The sequence below is a fragment of the Rousettus aegyptiacus genome, unplaced genomic scaffold, assembly GCF_014176215.1.
Source record: "Rousettus aegyptiacus isolate mRouAeg1 unplaced genomic scaffold, mRouAeg1.p scaffold_m13_p_5, whole genome shotgun sequence".
Classification (NCBI taxonomy): Eukaryota; Metazoa; Chordata; class Mammalia; order Chiroptera; family Pteropodidae; genus Rousettus; species Rousettus aegyptiacus.
Window position 1 is genome coordinate 109,236,612 of NW_023416308.1, and position 18,600 is coordinate 109,255,211.

General features: G+C 40.1%; 1 long non-coding RNA gene and 1 pseudogene across 1 annotated transcript in view; both read left to right on the plus strand.

The window, feature by feature from the left end:
• LOC107511829 overlaps positions 1-18,600 on the plus strand; it is a 59,112-nt gene that overhangs the window by 356 nt on the left and 40,156 nt on the right. The gene's annotated exons all lie outside the window — the stretch shown is intronic.
• Positions 1,483-1,601, plus strand: LOC118603520 (annotated as a pseudogene).

The window sequence follows — 18,600 nt, forward strand, 5'->3', positions numbered from 1 at the left end:
TGTGGAAAATACTGAGGCTTTATCCGGGTCTGTGGCAGAGTAGATGCTCAATATTGAGGAAAATGCTAATATTCATGGGATAAGGTTTTTCCCCCTTGAGGTCAACGTTTGTGAACGTTCGTTAAGCACTTCTGTTACTACTTCTTGTCATTACCACATCCCTTCTCTGTCCTGTTTCATCCATCCTATTCTGATCGCTCTGCAGTTCACTCCTCTAGCAATGCAATTCCTTCATTCCACGTAATATTGTTCCTACCACCTTTTTGCTGTCCCTCACTTCCCTGATGCTTCCTTCTTGCTCTGCTTAAATTATTTAAATTACTCCCTAATTTGTGATTAAATCCAAATCTATAGTTGATCAGTCCTGGAGAAAAATGTACACTCACACTGATATGTCTCCCTCGACCTCTATCATGACTCTGAACCCTACTGCTTCCTGGCAAACACAGTGTCTATTCCTTGTCCTCTTACTGTCCTAGATGAGTATTTCACAGCTCCTCTAACCAACAACACCTAATCTCCCATCCTCACTATCAACTTTTTTCTGTACTTAGAAAAATGAGTTTCCCCCCTACCACCTCTTCCTACTTCTCAGCATCTTTACGCACATATTCAGCCTTTCTTTCCTGTTACTATATCCAACTGTCCCTGAGCTTATGGAAGGACAACTTTCTACTTTTCCCCTAGAAACCTGCATTCCAGAAATTCTCTCCTCTCTCCTACATCTTCATCCCCCCATTTTATTGTTTCTCTAAGGATACAAATATGCTGTTATTTCTCCTTGCCGCTACAAAAAGCCCATAAGAGGCATTCAGTAAATATTTGATGAATGAATGGTCCAGATGAGAGTTGATGAGACCCTGAGTGGCATGTAGAAGACTAGATAAGTTTGAAGGAACATTTAGGAGGTAAATCAGTTGGACCTGGTGAGTGAGCATTATGTAAAAGAGAGAAAGCCAAGCCTAGGATGACTCCTGTTTTTGTCTCAGCAACTGGGTGAATGGTAGGTGCCATTAATTGAGTGGGAATGCTAGAAGAGGAGCTGTGGAATGGGAGAAAGCTGGGTTGTATTTCCTTGTAGGAACAATTGATATTGGTGACAAAGGTTCTAATGTGAATGAAAATGCTGCATTATTGAACAGAGGTACCATTTAAAATATTTTTCCTAAACCAGGATTTTAAGCTCCTGAGATTCCACCCAGATAATAAAAAGTAATTTTCTTATCTCTAGATTCTTAAACTTAATCTCATCTGCAAAGTTCCTTTTACTATAAAGTAACACATTTGTAGATTCTAGGGATCAGGATGTGAACATCTTTCTTCAGGGGCCAGAGATGTGTGGCGGCTTCTTCTACTTACTATATTTATGATTTACTCAATATGTCACATTCTAATTTCATCCTCATAACATCCTTATAAGGTAGCATTATTCCTGTAAAGTAGATAAATTTTCTGAAGCACTTGTTAAAAAATATAGTTTCCATCTATGGCCATGCCACCCTGAACATGCCCGATCTTGTTTGATCTCAGAAGCTAAGCAGAGTTGGGCCTGGTTAGTACTTGAATGGGAGACCACCTCGGAAAACCAGGTGCCATCAGTTGTCATCACCTTAACCCAGAGTTCAATCTTAACATTTCTCACGAATAAGGACAACCATCTATGAAATGCCTCCTGGTGTGATACAAAGTGAAGAATACAGCATCATCTGTAAAGGATTTTCAGACAACTTTATTAAGATATTCACATGCCATACAATCTACCTCTCTGAAGTGTTCAGTTAAATGACTTTTGTTCATTCACATAGTTGTGTGACCATCACCACAATCTAGAAGCTGGAAAAAGCACAGAAATAGATTTTCCCCTAGAGCCTCCAGAAGGGAATGAAACCCTGCCAGTACCTTGATTTTAATCCTCTGAGTTTTGTTCTTAGCTGGAAGGAGTTATCTTGCTTATGGTTATACCCCCTGCATCCAGTGAGGGTTCACTGTGGAAAGGTTTAAGATCCTGCCCCCTTGCCTTGATCTAAGACTGCTCTGAAGGACCATCTCAGCTCCAGAGTGCTGTGTAGGATCACCTGTGGCCTCAACTTCTCTTTCTGCCCAGTCTTGTCCCCCTTAGTTCCTTTGAGGTGTTGTTCTTGAGAGCACGCTCCAGGATACCTCCTGAATGCAAATCTCTGCCTCAGAGTCGGTTCCCTGGGGAATCCAACAACAACAACAACAACAACAACAACAACAACAATGCGCGCGCGCGCGCACACACACACACACACACACACACACACATCTTGTCTAAGAATGGGCAGCCAGGAACCAGAAGGGAGAAAGATTTTGAGAAGGGAAAGAGTTTAAGGGAAGATCTATTCTAAATTCCAAAATTGATGATGAAATATTGGAAGACTATAGATTCAAGTTCTAGCTCTGTTTCAACTAACCTCTTGTCACTTGGCAGGACACCCAACAGCTCTATGCCTCAATTTCTCAGAAAAGGGTTTCGTATGTGTTGATTTTCAAGCTCTCTTCTGGCACTAAGCTCTAGGTCTGTGGCCTAAAAGCTGGAGACAGGCTGGATCTTTACCTTGATCTCTGCTTAATTTCCAGGCTCTGAACTCAGCCTGTCCCTAGGACTGAGGACAGGCATGTCCTCCCTGAGTCATGCAATCCACGTGCATGTTTAATGTCATATTTCTTTCCTATTTTTAAAAACTGGTTGCTAAATTAATGGGGCATCTTACAGTTTCCTGGGAATCCAAGAATTATAATTTTGGGCAGTGAACTGTCTCATTCCTCTTTATATCTTCAGTATCCATCAGAGTTCTCAGAAGTTAAAAATTCCTAATAAGTATTGGAAGGAATGACTAAATGAATGAATAAATGCACATATGCATTCTTAGAAAACTCAAATGCCTTTTGAACTATTGATAACGCTGGTTGGTATAGTTGTAACATAAATGGAATCCTATTGCCATCTAGTGGTTAAGTGGTGACTTCATTTAGAAACAAAATGCAGAATGTTACCAAGATTATTGTTTGTGCAGCAAATTTCATTCACAGATACTTTCATAAGAAAAATATTTTTAGTACTTGACATTGTATTCTTGGAATGTCTTGGTTTGCCAGATCACCACTAATGAATATGTATGTATAAGTGAACAGTATGGTAAATTGAACTTTAAAGTAGACTTTCCTAAACTAACTTAATAGCTATTCCTTGAAAGAAGAATTCGTGGTTTAAATAAGTATGAGAAATGATGATAATAAAGTTAAATATGTTATTTCCTGCAGGACTTTTCAGAGATTTAATGCAATGTTGTGCTCTGTGAAGCTTCAAGAGGGGCTTATGCATGATGCGTTTTCCAGACTCTGTACTCTTTTCAAGAACAACTCATTGGACCATTGTTCTATGGGAAAATACTTTGGGAAACACTGCTTTATTGTCATTTTCACCATATGTTAAATATATCTGTTGGTGCACAGTGTTCTCCTGGCTACAGAGCCTTCTTTGACCTTCATATCCATATTCCAGACACAGCGAATTCAAGTAGCATCGTCGGAAATCAGTAGTCATACCTTACATTTATGTGGATCTTAGTTTTTAGGTAATAATTTCTTTAATCAAAATCAGTATTAGTTCGCATCAAATACTTTTTTCGTAATCTCTTTTCATTTAGTTTCTAGGAGTGTGGTCTCCTGTCCCTTGGACAGTTACTTTCAATGACTGCTGTGATAGCAGAAATGACCTGGGATGCAATCACAATGTAAATGACTTAAGGTTTTCTATTTGTGTAGGTTTTTTTTTTATTATTGCCTTTTACCTATGTGTTGCCGTATTAACTATAGCGACTAAATCTCAAATTCCTGTCAGGAGCTCCATTTATGGCTCATTTATTCTTTCAGTCTTGATTGTGTGCCTACCATGTGCCAGGCATAGGGGTTAGAAAGATCCCTCAGAATAGGAGCTCATGCCATCAGGGATCTCGTCTCCTTGTTTTCTGTCATATCTCTGGTTCCTAGTGCAGTGCTTAGCACTGCCTAGGTGTTCATAAAGTATTTGTGGACAGAATCAAAACTTCTCACTCTGCTACTAAGGCTCTCCCAATTTAACAGAGAGAAAAAGGAGAAAGGCAGAAAACAGTAAACTATGGTAGCTAGTATAAAAGAGATATGTACAAAAGAGAAAAAAAGGCATTCCAGGCAAAAAAGTCTTGAAAGCATAAGGAGAACTGGTGTGAAGAATGATTGAGAAGGCTTGGGTCATCTTAGGAAGAGCTTTTTCTTTCTTGCCGAAGAATTTAGATTTACTTAAAAGTCTTTTCTTACAACTCAGTCCTTAAAGTACTTAGTAAATTCTTTTTGTAGATTTGGTATAAGAATTTTATTTTATCTCAAATCAAACTTTGTAAATCGTTAAAAGCTCTGTGTCTCAAGAGGGCCTGCAAGAATCTTGCTGCAAGCGGGTCAGCATCACTGTAAGGTTAGTAATTCCTGGGGAAGCCAGGATGATATCGTAGGCACTTAGCAATTGCCCTCGCATACTGTCTAGAATTTTGAAATTCTCCCCAGGAAACCCCCAAAGCAGAACCCTACAGGAAAATATTCTTTGAAAAGCAAAATGTGGAATAAGTGAAGTATATCGGTGACTTCTCATTTCCCTTTTCATCATTCTTTCTCCCCAATTGCTTCAGACACCAGGGCCCTCTGATGGCCCCTGACAGCTCAGGGTTTCCACCCAGATCTGACTTTCCTGTTCTTTGGACTTATCCTTGGGGACATATGTCCTGGATTTTTTTTTTTTCACCTTTGATGTTATAGTTACCATAAATTTCGATATGTTGTGATTCATTACATGCTTAATTAAATGTTATTTTTATACTTTGTAAGAGCTTGCACATAATTTAATTCACAAAATCAGAGAAAAAAATCCTTGCTTGAACCATATGTCCTGAGTTATGCTTCTAAAAATATAAGTGCTATACCTATCAAAACCAGCTGTGGTATAATAGGAAGTGACCTGACACGGATCCACACAGAGGTGCCAATAATATAAAATCTTATTCAGTTGCCCTTCCCAGAAGTAGGGGTACTACATATACATCACCTTAACCCACAGACATCGACACTTTGCCCTTTCTTGTTCATCAGCTGAGAGGTCCTTTCCTACCTCGATGCCATTTTAAACACAGTGAAGCGGCTATCAGTTGACTGGAATTCGCATGTGATATACAATTGATTTTTCATCTAATATGAGGGAATGGAACTTCAGTGGTGGAATTGGAGGCATCAGCAAGGAACCGGATGTGTAGGTAGGCTTAACAGGTACAGTTAACTCACCTTTATAAAATGCGAATAATATTGACCTTGAAGACCAAGATCAAAGCCAATACAGTAAAGAGTTTTATTTGTATGTCTAGATACCAGAGCTGCTTTTTGTGTAAAAGCACGCAGTTCAAATAAAAAGCTAGAGAATCAGATTTTTAAATATAGATTCTTAGAGCTACACTTGTCTGAAGTTGCACCAACTTCAGGTGATCCCTCCTCATTCTGTCTTTTCTTAAAAGCTCAGAGATGTCACTTCTTTTGTTGTCACTCAGCCACAGGCCATCTGTTTAATTCTTTTCTCCTTTCATCTTCTCCTGAAAGTTCTCTAATGTCTTTCTCCCATTCTCATCCTTCAAAGAGTAAAAAGGTTCAAATCATAAAAATAGGAAGCGTTTTTAGAAATATTAGCTTTTCCTCATTCTGCCTGCCAAATTTCAATTCAGCTCAGGTGCTGACAGATGTTTATAGGCAAATAAAATAAGTCATTTTCATATTGCAGAGCAAGGATGCTCATTGACCTGAGTAAAAGACAGGACTCTGATTAGAGGCTCCAGTTTGAGGTCAGAGGTCAATGCTTTTCTAAATCCCAGACAGTAGTTTTGTTTTAGCTTGCCTTTGTCATAACCCAAATCCTGCAAGAATGTCTGGAAATTCAGTAAATCAAAATGTCTGCCTGGCAAAGCTTCTATAGGCAACCGCAGGTCCGCGCCCAACGATTGTTTATATTTCTCCTGCATCCTCCAGGATCCTGCTTACGCACCAGTTTCTGTTGAGTAACGGTTTGTGGAGCCAAGTCGGATGGTAATGTTCCTCGTCTGCCTTCTTGGGTTGCTCCTGACGCTGGCCCCTGACAATGCCAGGCTCGGGAACGATTTGTTTCTGATCTCCAGCCAAGAAGTCTAACAATTCTCTCCCTTCCTTTCCATCGCCCTTGTCTTCCTTACCCATGCCAAGTCTGGGATTTTCCTTGTCTAGAGATCATGCAGGCAAGGAAATGAACTTCTTGGGATAGGACAGACCGCTTAATAGAAAATATGCCCTTTGTTCTCATTTAATTGCCTTCTCCTTAAATGACATTTCTCTCTAAGGCTTCTGCAGATATATCTGCACTAACTACTCAATTTCTACGAGTTCTCTGGCAGACGACTAAGAAGGGGGCAATGGAATTCTGATTTTTTTCTGATTGGGAAGCAGTAGCTCAGAAAGGAAAATTAATTTGTCCATGGATTTAGTAAATTCTGTTAGTTGTGTCTGAATCCATTTTTTAAACTTATTGAAAACTCCTTTTAGCTCTTAGTACCTACGTCCAAGATTTAGGAAGCAAATCCTTATATTTACCTACAGAAAACAGAACTACACAGTTCTGACTGTTGGTCACTGATTACACCATGAGTTAGAAAATCTTAGTTCATTTGGACACACCCAGTGACTGCCGAGCAGGGATTAGAGTCACTAGGAATCTGGGTTCTTCTTCCCACTATTAACAAGGCACTTGATCTTGGGCAAGTCACTTCACTTCTCTGGGCCTCAGTCTCCTCATCTGGAGAGCCAGGCACTTGGGTTTCATGATCTTGTAGGTTTCCTTCCAGCACCAGGAGTCTACAACTAGGAAGATGGTAAGATAAAGGCATAAAGCTTCAACATCTCTGAAAAGTCCACCAAACAACTAAATATAACACTTTAAAAAGAATCTCAAAATAAAAATAAAAAATCTCTAGTAAATAAAAATGTGTCTATACTTTGATTCAGTAATTTTACTCTTGGGGCTTTATCTAAGTAAATAATCAGAGATGTGCCTCAGGATACAAAGATGACTGTTACAGTAGTGTATGTGTGTGTATAATAAATTTTGAATTTTAGGGTAATTTTAGATTACAGAAATTACAAAGAGTATAGAGAGTTCCTGGAAACGCCATCAGCCCTCCCTCCCCATTTCCTTCACTGTGAACAACTTACATTAGTACAATGCATTTATCACAACTAATGAGCTAATAGTGACACATTATTAACTAAAATCCATACTTTATTCATATTTCCTTACTTTTTACCTATGACTTTTTTTTTCCTGTTCCAGAATTCTATCCAGAACAACATATTACATTTAGTTGTCATTCTCCCTACGTTCCTCAAGACTGTGACAGTTTCTCAGATTTTCCTTATTTTTGATGACCTTAGTTTTGAGGAGCAATGGTCAAGTATTTGGAAAAAAAAAAAATCCTTGTTAGATTGAAGTGCTTGGTTCTCAGGAGGGAGGCCACAGAGGTAAGGTGCCATTCTTGTCTCATCATCTCAGGGGTACAAACTGTCTGCATGACTTGTCACCAAGTGATGTTAAGCTAAATCACATAACACGGGTAGTGTTTGCCAGATTTCACCCTGCTATTTTTTTTTAAATAATAAAAGGTCTCAAATAAGGTAGAGGTCAATCATAGGACTGTGGATTCCATGAGGGCAGAGATTTTGCCCATTTCACTCCCTACTGTGCACCTAGTGCCAAGCACAGTTCTGACACACAGTAGGTGTTCCATGAATAAATTTGTTGAATGGAGACAGCGATTAAATAAATTAATGCCTATGATGGAATACTAGCAGTCATCATAGATATTTGGTGAAATGGGAAAAATACTAATGATATATTCAGTGAACAAAACATTAAAAAACAATTTCTATACATTCTATCTTCTATAAAGTGTGTGTATGTGTGTGTGTGTGGGTGCACATGTAAAAAAGAATAATATTATCAACATATTAACAGTGGTCACTGGTTATTCCTGGGTAGAAGGAATATGCAGGATAATTTTATTCAAAATTGTTCACAAACTTTACCAATAAAAATGAATTACTTTTGAAATCAGAAAAAAATACAATAAAAATGGAGAGAAGTTTTCACTTTCAAAAAGATTCTCAAGCAAGAAAAACAGATGTTCTGACAATGCCCAGCAACCACATTATTTAGCTGTGTATTAGTATCTGTGAAGGAACTGAAATCAGAGGGTGTTGTCCTCAAAATCTTGCAGTTTCTAGGAAACAGGGTACACTAGGCACCATCTGGTTCTGATTTAGAGCATTAGAGTTGCAAGATCATGAACTGTATCTTTGTTATTCTCATAACAAATTGTTTAAAGTTAAAAAAAAAAAAAGAGCAAAACCAAATGCACAGGATGCCATAGTGAATGGCATTATTGTATCGTTTGCTTTCTCCTCCTGGGGGCTTTGCATTTTAAAAACACATGTTGTGGTTTTTCTATGATTATCTTCCCACTTCCTGTGTTGTATCTCCCTTACTGTAAATATCCTTTTGTACAGTCATGCTTTTCTTTCCTTGTGTCTTCCATGCGTGTCTTTCTTAATACTCACTAACTTTCTCCAAACGTCCACTGCATGTTTTTCCTAATATTAAGTTGTTTGAGTCTAATGATATTTTTATTCTCCGAAGAGATTTTTAGGACCCTAGTTTCAAATCCTAGTTTTATCTTTTATTAGCTGTGTGACCTAGAGGTAAGTCACTTAACCTCTCTGAGTTTTCCACCTCAGAAAATGAGGACAATGTTATGCACCCACTGTGAGTATTGCAAGGATTAAGTGAGATTTAATAGAAATAGGGAAAGGATCTATCGTAGTGCTAGTCACAAACAGGGCACTTAACCTTTGGTGTCTTTTATTCCCTTCTCCATGCCTGCTCTTTACTGTATCTCGAAGTCTTTCTAAAATGCCTATATATACTAAAGGATCAAGTCTAAACTAAGACTTTCAGGGTCCTCCTCAAATGAGCCCCAACCCATCTCTGTGGTCTCACTAACTTCCAGGCACATTCCGTATACACATTATTCTTAGCCGCACTAAATGACTAGCTGTTGCCTAAGTACACATTACTCTTCTCTCCATGCCTTTCCATATGCTATCTTCTGTGTCTGGAATTCCTTTGTGCTCCTGCCTGACAAACTTTTTCGTGATGCCTTCTCTGCCAGCTTGAGGTCCCCACGTTCCCCTCTGAATATGGTAATTTTTTTTTTTAGGATTTTATTATTACAATGCCTTTCTCAACTGTCTATATTATTCAGCCCCTAATTCAACAAATAGTTATCCAGCCCCATCTGTGTGCCGGGCAACTGTTAGTTAAATTGTGGATTCCTTAAGGACAGAGGTCTTGTCTTATTTTTCCCCTCAGTGCTCAGTACAGAAGACAAGCAAACACTCAAAGTTTGTTCGTTCAATGCTGAACAAAATTGGAGCATTTTTTTTCCAATGATGAAACTGAAAATCATAATGCTACCAGGTACTTCCTCGCTTGCCCTTTAAAGGCAAAGATAAAAGACACATTTTCTTTTACATGTAACATATTGTTATGCTTACTAACAATTTCAGGGGTCTCAGAAATGTTCCTTTGCTTTGAATGTTCTCCATCTGGAAGAGTTTAGCTAATTAAACCAAAGACTGCAGATGAGTTGGCCCCATTTATCTCCAATGGATGAAGTCCTTTTCTCTCTAAAGGATTGCTCAGACAAATATCAAGGGTCAGTGTTATTTTTAGTAACATGTAATTTTGAAAGTCTTAAATTTTTTTTTTTAGTTTCTCAATTTGGTAACATATACTCTTGAAACTCTGTTCATTAGAGAAATTGAATTTACTGGTAAACTGACTCAACTCTAGATGATGTTGAATTACCACACTGGAGATTAAGTTAATCATTAATTTACAAAAAATAAGTTGAAAAAAATGCTTTATCTTTTTTTTCCTTTGGAAGTGTAGGATTCCAGTTGGCAATGATATTTTGTGCAGATTGAATGGTGATTCAGAGAATGCTATTATTATCTTTTCATTTCAGGGATTTTAAATTTTTCACAATTACTATTTGTCATTTTTTCTGAGCTCTTATTTCTGTCTTACCCTCTCCCCTTTTTTATTCTCTCCTAATGCAGAGAAATGTATAGGCTTTGTTTTTTGGATTCATTTGGATCCCCCTTGTACACTTCATAGGATAATAATGAAAATTCATGTGCCAATTACTTAATAATTTCTTTGACCTTCAGCGTGAAAACACTTTATAACTTCACATTAACAATCATTAAAAAATGGCCGCAAGTATGATTTTACTGAAATAATTCAATTTTTTTCTCCAGTTGGAAACAATTTGTCCATCTCTTAGATTATAGCATGAGATTTAAACCGACAGGCCTGATAAGGAGCTAAATTAGGTTTTATTGAAAATGATACTATGTGAGCTTTGTTAGTGAATAACCCAAGTTTAATGTCTAAGACTGCCATCTTTGCTAGGCAGTATCGGCATGCACAATGAACTCGAATGAGTTTCATTAAAAGCTAAAAACTAACAAAGAAAGTGGGGGCCAAAGAACCCATAAAAGGTCACCCTACCCTAGTTAAGTGAGGCCTCTTTCACATCCCTTCCTAGGATTGTCCCTCAGGCTTACTCAGTCAAGACCTGACCTCCTCCTTTTCTGTTCTTCTGGGGGGACAATAGGATCCGGCAAGGACAAGGGTTGTGGGGCGGTGGCTGTGGAATTCAGGTCCCTGAGTTGAATAAAACAAGCAGATTCTATGGTCTTCACTGCCCCAAATAATAGATTGGAGCAAATATCTAATTCCTGAGTGATGCTTGGCATTTTACAATGCCCCAAGCAGCAGAGGGCTGTCATCAGACGCTTTTCTCATTTCTCGTCTCTGAGGCCCTCACAGTATTTCCATCGAGGCCATGCCATCTGCTCTTCTCTTCTGATAGTGTCCGAGGAGGTTAGTCACATTTTACAGCCTCAGGTAGCAATGCTTCTGCTAACTTGTGCTTTGATATTATAAGGAGGGCCCAGGAAATCATTCACTTTGCTTCGAGAAAGATATTATTAGGACACTTCACTGAAGACCCATGGGAGACACTGCAGTTTTAGAGCAGTTGTGCTGAGCTGATGCAACCTGCATTTATCTTTAGGGACACTGTGCATCTGTAACTTAAATTTCTCCCTTTGTGTTAGTTATCAGTGGGCTCTGAGCCAACTTTTGTCCCATCTATAGCAAAGACTTCCTGACTTGCATCTTCTACACCTTCGCTTTCCTTTTGCTACATGTTTATTTTGATTTTATTTTATCTTGCGAAAGTGTTTGCATTTTTATAAGCAACCTTAAATTCTTCTTGTAAGAAGACAGGTATAGGAAAATAAGTAAAATAAACATTTGCAGATAGGAAAATCCAGAGACAGTGAGTTCTGGCAGGCAAAAGACAGCTACATCGATAGGACCTAGGGATACTCATTGCACAGGGCAGATCCCCTGAGCACCATGGCAACCCTTAGGCCATGGATAAATTTGGCAATGGATGTGAGAATGGCACCTAAGTCATGAAGCCCGGGAAGCGCTGAATGAATGAATGGTAAAGCAGGGATCTAGCAAGATCTTTTTCAACTTTGTTGTTGAAAAAAAGATTTGATTCTCCTACAGGAGAAAAACGCAAGTGATCCAAAGGAAATGATTTGCAGGGGATGAAACTAGAGAGTGGTGAAAAAAAGGCTAAAGATGTTATCCCAGAGGAAATGCGGGAAGTGCCAAGCAGAAACTACAAAAAAATAAATAAGCTCTGGCTGAAAGGCGAGTACCTAAGCCATCCAAACCAGGGTCACAAGCTCCCAGCAAAGTGGCTAGAATTTCTGCTGTTGAATTGAAGGAAATTTGCAATAAGGAAAAATACACCCATCTGAAAAGAAATCCAGTTCATAAGGTCAGCCTGACCCAAACAACATCAGTGAACAGGAATTTTATTCCCTGAACAATACCAATCTTAGCCTGACCGTGGCCAACTCATTTCTTTCCACAGTGCACATAGTTCACACCTATTTTTGTACTAAAAATTCTACAAAGAACTTTTGAAAAAAAAGTCCTGGACAGTCAAGAACCCTCAAAAAAAATGTGATTTTGTTTCCTTGTACAGCTGCATGCTGGCACAGGTCCTTTGACTGTGAGCAATTGCCAACTCCACTAGACTGCACAAATGAGGGTAGTGAAACTGCCAGTCACCTCACACATAGAAACTCTCCCAGAGAAGGGAGACAATGTCGCATTGTACATTTAAATCACATTTAAATGTGATTTAAATCCCACCAAATAACAAACCACCACAACCTCTCACAAGGACATATAAATAATATCAATCTCTTACAGATATGATGCCTAGAATAATCAGTTCATACTTACACAGTGGTAACTCTGTGCTGGACAAGGCACTAAGCTTTTAACACATATCAACTCATTTCATTTATACCTCTCAACACTTCCCTTGGAGGAAGTGATAAGTAAAATAAACATTTGCAGATAGGAAAATCCAGAGACAGTGAGTTCTGGCAGGCAAAAGACAGCTACATCGATAGGACCTAGGGATACTCACTGCACAGGGTAGATGCCCTGAGCACCATGGCAACCCTTAGGCCATGGATAAATTTGGCAATGGATGTGAGAATTGCACCTAAGTCATGAAGCCCTTTAATCACTTCCCTTTAAGATAGTCACATGGTACACAGGCTTTACCATTTCGACGTGTCTCCATTTATACATGTCATTACCATACACTAGGCACAATGTCCTCCGAGTCTGAACATTTTTCAGCCCCTTCAAATTTTTAGGGCAAGTGGGTAAGGATGTACCAGGTTGATTCTTTATTGAGTCCCTGCTCTGGGCCCACCATCTGCCCGGCACACACATGCATCACAACGCTCAGCCTTTACAACTACCGTTTGAGGTACTATATACTATTAAACCCATTTTACATTTGTATGAACTAACTTAAAAAGGTTAAGTGCATACAGTACCTTGCAGAAGGTTGCACAGCCAGCAAGTGGTGAAGTTGGAATTCAAACCCAGATTTGTTGAGCCCTTGGAATTTTTGTTCTTGACTGTGATTCTATATTGTCACTCTAGTAGGCTCCAGTTGAGAGGGCAGGTGTCCCAATTGCTTTCAGGTTTGAAAGGACGCAGAGTGAGGAAGGGAGCCTGTGGTTAAGTCATTTGAGGCCCTCCCAATTTTACCACCTGTCGAGGCAGCCCATAATATTAGCTACTGAAACATGTAATGGATCAAAGCCAGGTTATATAGCCCTCTTAACGATAATATGACTCCCAGAGCTTCAGTTTAAGTTGGTTGAAAGTCTTAAGTAGAAATAAAGAATGTGTTAATTAAATACGGATTTGACGAGATAAGGAAATGGAACATTTTCTGCTCACTCGAGCACAAACCGAGGAAGACTCAGCCAATATATTTGTAGGATTTCTGCTCCCTCGTTGTGGAGATAGATGTATCTGATTATCAGAGCCTGATGTGATTAAGCTTGCAGCCTCGGTCTCCACAGCAAGCACCTTCCTGTTCATTCTTTCCTGCATTCAACAGATTTAATCAACATGTAATTATTATTTGCCGAGGCCTGCTGGGCTCCGGGTGCTACGCTCAGGCACTAAGCATGCCCTGGAGAAGAAGGGCTGACCATTCCTGGACTTCGTGGGACTTCTAGCCCAGTCAGGGACAGATATAAAGCAATTGAAAGGACACTGAAATAAATGCCATGAGTGAAAAAAAAAACCAGGATGCTTTGAGGAAAGTAACAAGAACTACATGAATTGCCGCCTGTCCACTCCTCCTGCATCATCTCATGCCTTTGTCCTCTTCTCCGTAAGTTCCGGGCCCACTGGTCTCGCACTTTTTTTCCCTGAGGTATACTTGTCACAGTTTATAATTACAGTGAATTTTATCTTTTAAAAAAATGTATACTTGTTTTTTAACGATCACCCTCATTAGAATGCGAGCTCTTCGAAGACAGTAATTATGGATACTGTGTCACTGTCACTAGCATATTCCTGGCTCTTAGGAGGCGTTAAAACAAAATCATTTTTCCAATTAATGAATGTACAAGGTGACCCGGATAGGGTTGGGATGAGTCAGGGAAGATATCTCAGTCAGTTTTTATCCTTCACTTCTTCACTTCTCTCTCATTCCGGATCTGTGTGGGGGGCTAATGATTTCACGCAGGTGCGACCTGACAGCACACTGCTCCCAGTCTGTACCTCACATCTCTGGCTTCCTGGAAGCCTCTTCAGCACCCATGATCCCACGTGCAGAGCCTAGAAACGCAGGAGGAGTTAACGTCCCACGAGTGAACCTTTGAGCATCCAGAGACAGAAGCCAGAGGATATCTCCCCTTTGCTCGCCTGTGAAGGATGGTCCCAAGACATAGTCCATTTGACTTGTGGGAGATGCGGTCTTGCAGATTAGGTCATCAGTTGCATTTGGAGATGGCCAGCACATCTGCACATTAGCTCTTCCTCCTTCTTTGTATCTTTCCTTCATATTCCTCCCTTCTGCTTTTTGGATTGTCTTCCCCATTAAAATAATAGCCCAGCAGACTCTTGCCTTGGGCTTTACTTTCTGGGGAACCCAGGCTAACATGGAAGCTTCTTTAAGGTTGTGATACTTGAGCTGAGAGACCTGTCAGATGGGGGTGGGGGGGAAAGCTGGGGGGAGGTGTGGGAATTGGTTTCTAGATGAGAAAACTCAAAACTTGCATTCTCATGCAGTAGAGAGGCCAGTGCATTGGGAAACAGAAAGTCTCTGTGCCATTGCCTGGGGTGAGGAAGGGGTGAATGGGGCAAAGGAGAGAAAAAGAGGAAGAGGCAGTGAGAGGTCAGTTAATGCAGAGCTCGTAGGATCTGGGGTTTGTTCTAGTGCAATCAGAGTCGTTGACGCAGGGACATGGCCTAAACCACATGATTTATTTTAAAAGACCACTTGGGGTGCTATGTGGAAAATAGGCCATTTTTAGCTTTGGGAAAGGGGCAAGACTTGTGAGGTGGGGACACCAGCTAAGAGTTTCTACAGTAGTCTAGATAAGAAATGATAACTGCTTGGACCAGGGTAGCAGCAGTGGCAATGGAGGAAAGTGGGTCAACCAGAAACATATTTTTGAAGTACCATTCTCATTACTTACTGGGAGGTTGTTTGAGGGAGAGAGAAGGGGAGAGAGAGGAAAGTATGGCTCCCAGGTTTCTGGTTGGAATGGTGGGCAAGAATGAAGTACAGAAAGGCAAGTTTGGCTTTGGATATGTTGGTTTGGGGAATACCTTTAAATCATCCAACTGGAGACATGAAGTAGACAGTTATATGACATGGAGGGCTCAAAAGAGAAGTCCAGGGTTGTTACACATTTGGATGCAGGATTGGCTATGTAATTTGTAGGACGAGCTACATAATTTGCAGTACCCAGTGCAAAATAAACATGCAGGCCCCCTTATTAACAATTATTAAGAATTTCAGGTTGGGGAGAGCAGAGCATTAAACCATGCAGTGACCTCTAACATGGGGGCTCTGTGTGACTGCCCAGGTCACACACCCATGACGTCTACAGGTGGGATTTTAAGCCAGGGAAATGGATGAGATACTTAGAGAGTTAAAAGGGAGAGGAAGGAGGACCTAGGATTGGACCTTGAAAGTCTGTGTCTCCACTGAACTTCAGATCCCTGTGTCTAACTGCCTACTCAACATCTCCACTCGGATATCTAATAGATAACTCAAATGAAATGTTCAAAGCCCAACCTTGATTTTCACCCTTAAACTTGCTCATCCCAGTCTTCTCCAACTTTGCAAATGACACTCCATCCTTCTAGGTGTTCACACCCAAAACTTTGAATCATCTGGTCAGTCCTCTTTTTCTTATACCTCATATTCAATCTGTCAACACATTTTCCCTTCAGGAGATATCCAGAATTTCCCACTTCTTATTCTGTCTGCCACTGCCTCTCTGGCCCAGGGCACCTTCTCGCACCTAGGCTATTGAAGTAGTCTCCTGCTTCGACCCTTCCCTTCTACAGTCCATCTCGACACCCAGAATGACCCTGTTAGCACACCAGTCAGATCATGTCACTCTTCTGCTCCAAACACTCCATTTGCTTCCCATCTCACTCAGACTAAAGCTGTTTCCTAGGCTCTTTATGACCAGCATCCCCTACCCCCCATTGCCTCTCCCGATAAGGTTCTATTCCAGTCGTCCTGGCCTCTTTGCTGTTCTTGAAGGCGTTAAACTCTATTCTGCCTCAAGGCCCTTTCACTTGTGATCTGCTTAGAAAGCTCCTTTATGTAACACCATTGCTTATTTCCTCATTGCCTTTAGTTAACTGTTCAAATGTAACCTTATCAGATCATTCTGTAAAAATAGTAAACCCATCCCTAGCTCTTATGATCTTCCTTATCCTGCTTTATTTTTTTCTGTAGCTCTTAGCACCATCTAACATACTGCATGTTTACTAGTTTATTTGTTTATAGATCATATCCTATCCAGTAAGAACATATGCTCCATTAGGAGAAACTGTGTATCTTTTATTCACTACTTATTTTCAGCGTACGATAGACACTTAAATATTTGTTGAAGGGAGAAAGGAAGGGCCCCAGCATTTCTCATTCAGATAGAGAAGGAATTGATTAGGAGACTCAGAAATGGCCAGAGAGGTACGAAAAGAAAAACCAGAAGCATGAAGGGTAACAGAAGTTTAGGGAGAAAGCCTTTTTTACTGTAGTCAAAATACATCACCTAAAATCAACCATTTTAACCATTTTAAAGTGTACAGTTCAGTGGCTTTAAGTACATTTACATTGTTCTGAAACCATCACCACTATCTATCTTCAGAACTTTTTCATCTTCCCAAACTGAAACGCCATATCAATTAAATGATTAACTCCCCATTCTCTCTTCACCCCAGCCCCAGGCAATCCCCATTCCACTTTCTGTCCCTAGGATTTTGACTACTCTAGGTACTTCATGTAAATGAAATCAAACAGTATTTGTCGTTCTGTGATTGGTTTATTTCACTTAGCATAATGTCTTCAAAGTTCATCCATGTTCATTCATCTTTTGTTTTTAAAGCTGAATAATATTCCATTGTATGTATATACTACATTTGTTTCTCCATTCATCTATTCATGGACAGTTTGGGTTGTTTCCACCTTTTGGTTATAGTGACTAATGCTGCTATAAATATGCTGCTATAAATCTCTTTGAGACCTTGCTTTGAGTTTTTGGGGGGGTATATACCCAGAAGTGGAGTTGCTGGATCATATGATAATTCTATGACTAATTTCTTGAGGGACCACCATACTGTTTTTCATGGCAGCTGCACCAATGTATTAGAGTTTTAATTCCTACACATCTTTGCCAACACTTATTATTTTCTAAAATTTTTTTAAAAATCACCATTCTAAGGGGTATGAAGGGGTATGTATCTCACTGTGATTACAGGAAAGCATTTTTAAACCCAAGGGAGTGGTTAACTGTGTCAAGAGCTGCTCCAAAATCTAGTGACTCACGACCGAGAGTACCCTTTGCGTTTGGCAATGGGGAGGTGGTGGCGACTCCAACAGAATGATGGAGGGTCACCAGATCAGAAGAGGTAGATAAATGAATGGGTGGTGAAGAAGAAAGATAACTTGAAAAGCTTGTCTGTGCTCAGGAGAAGAGAACAATTATTTATTGAATATTTTCCATGCTCGGACATGTGTGAGATGCCAGGGTTGGCAGAAGAGCCAACAGATGTGGTTCTTGTTCTTGTAGAGATGACAGTCCAGCAGAGGAAAGAGACAGTCAACAAATTTATTTAACTCTAATTTGATAAGTGCTAAAAGAGAGAAGCAGAAGGTGCTGCGTTTATATTATAGTGAGATGGTTCTGAAGAAGGATAGGGAGGAAAGGATCAGAGGAGGCGTTTTGAGGAATTGACACTCAAATGGATTATGATTTGAGCTCCCCTGTGGGTCCATCTTCATGGAGAGAATGCCTTGGTCCTGCTGACATGGGTATTTGGATCCCCAAAGCAATTGCTCTTATACAGTGTCACCTCCATTAGAACCAGAACATGCAAATGGCAGTCGGTTACATATGCTGAAATTACACTGGCTACGTGCTCAAGGAGGAACTTAGCCCTGACTGCTAAAGTATTCTCAAATAACTTCTGTGAGCCCTCAGAGAAGTACGTCCCACTCACTCTCAAACCAGCCTGTCTGTCTGCTTTCTCTTCAACTCTAGTTTTCATTTGTCCAGATCCCTTGCCCACCAGGCTAGTTTATGGAGCCTCATGGTGGCCAAAGTTGAATGGTCACAATGTGAAGACACCCGAGTATGTGCCAATACCTTCTCCCCAGGCTTCTAAAACCACCTGTCTTCCAGGCGAGGATCAGAGCAGGGTTTGCGTGGAGGTGTGGAGGTGTGAGGTGCTCTACCTACTCCCCAAAGCAATAATACTTGTGC